Here is a 2,042-nt window from a genome sequence, read left to right as displayed (position 1 = left end):
CGCAGCAGCCGCAGCAGGCGAGCCGTCGCAGCACCAGGCAGTTGCCCACCAGCGCCAGCAGCAGGACGGCGCSCGCCGACGCCGCCCGCGCCCGCCGGCTGGGCAGCGGCCACTGCCCCCCGGGGGCGGAGAGGTTGAGGCTGCCACCCGGCTCCGGGACGCTGGAGAGGTTGGGCGCGGCTGCCAAGCTGCTCGGGCTGAAGGGGTCTTCCATGGCTCCCGCAAAGTCCCAGCGGGCAGGGAGGGAGAAGCAGAAGGAGAAGGAAGGGTGCTGCGCCGGGCGGCCCCGCTCCGTGCTGCCCGCCGGGCACAAACTTTCTCGACGCGCCGCGGCGGCGGCACTCCCCGAGCCTATATAGGGGCTCTGCCCGTCATGGGGCGCGCGGGGGGGGGCTGCGCACCCCCGCGGCCAGCGCGCTTCCCCACCCCGCCGCCGCCAGCCGCCGCCGTCCTCCCGCGGACCCGCGCTCGGGCAGCCCCGCGTACCGCCGCCCACTCCTCTGCAGCCTCCAGCCCGACTGTTTTATTCATGTACCTGCAGGGGCGAAATCCGCGCCTCGGGGGCAGCGAGCGAGCGGAAAGCGGGGGAGCCGTCCGCGGCAGCCGGCGCCCCATCCCGCGCTCGGCTGCGCGCCGCGGAGCGCTGCGCCCAGGTGCTAACCGCACCGGCGCCAACCAACCAACCGCCGCTGCGCTGCGCTCGCAGCAGCGCAGAGCGAGCCGCAGGCTGTGCGTGGATCCGCTTAACAGCATCCTGTTGCACGGTCGCGGCGTGGAGTTGACGCCGTATGCTGCGGGAGGCAGCGGCCACGCTCGCGCCGCACTTGGCAGTAATTTCTTTTCCCCCAGGTACGTTTCGAAGAATAGAGAAGGAATTAGTAAAGCTTATGTTAATGAATTACTACTCATGAAATGAACTGTATTTTGGTCCAAAAGGATGAATCCTTCTGCTACACCAACTCTCTTTCATTGTAATTTCCACCAGATGGCACTTTGATGCAGGGACGCCTCCATCCAGCATCATATAAAGTGAGTCAGAATACATAAAAGAAGCCAAACTCTTAAGAAAATTTTAAGAAAAATCTAACTAGTTAGGAAATCCGCTTAAAGCTTCGGGGGGGGGAGGGGGATAGCCTTCCTCTTTTTGATCAAATTGTTTTAAATTCAGTTTGTAGATACAATTCTAACTTAGGTTCATTCCAGGAATTAAGTTGTGCTTTGTTTGCTGTATTTTGATACCTATGTAGCTTGGGGGAATTCTGTCATTTTTTACACGTTTATTTCAATTGGCAGATAACATGTTATCAGTTCCGCTCATTCCAGGAATTAAGTTGTGCTTAGTGAGCCACATTTTGGTAACTAGGTAACCCGGAAAAAAAAGTAATTATTATGTTTACATTTTTATTAGTGATTCCATACATCCCTTGCTTTCCAAACATATTATTGTATATATTCAGTGTTCTAAAACCACGTGCTTTTAAAGATGGACAACTACATCTGGGGCAGTATAGAGGAAAAAAAAAGCTACTCTGACTTGCCAGATTCTCTAAGTAAGGGGATCGTCGTATTGATCCCAACACCTAACTTACACTACCTAAGGCCGTTTATTATTATAAGACTAATTATGCTACGATTATTCCATGTGTGCTGCCCAAGAACACAGGAATATGTATTTATGTTGCCAGCGTGGTTAGATCGTTGGTTTCCATGCTGTTGAACACGTCTCATCCGCTCCCTTCCTGGCAGGATCAGGTCAGTTGTGAGAAGGGGGCTGCGCTGCTTCAGCTGTGCTGTACCTCACTGTACCTGAGCACACCTGCTTTTCAGGGTCGATGATTACTGCATATGACGCCGAATTTATACTGAAAGCCGTCGGGACGAGGGCTGTGATTTCACACGTATTTTCAGTGTGGAAAGACGCCCGCGAAAAACACACCGCCCGCCTCAGCCGCGCGGGGGAATCCGCTGAGCCTTCGCGCCCTGACCCCCCATGCTTTGGGGGCCAAGGGAGCTCCCCGCGCGGTGCCGGGCCGGGGTCCTCT

The sequence above is a fragment of the Apteryx rowi genome, unplaced genomic scaffold (assembly GCF_003343035.1).
Source record: "Apteryx rowi isolate R43461 unplaced genomic scaffold, aptRow1 scaffold_603, whole genome shotgun sequence".
In the NCBI taxonomy this organism is placed as follows: Eukaryota; Metazoa; Chordata; class Aves; order Apterygiformes; family Apterygidae; genus Apteryx; species Apteryx rowi.
The sequence above is the reverse complement of the archived record's forward strand: the minus strand, read 5'-3'. Positions refer to the sequence as shown.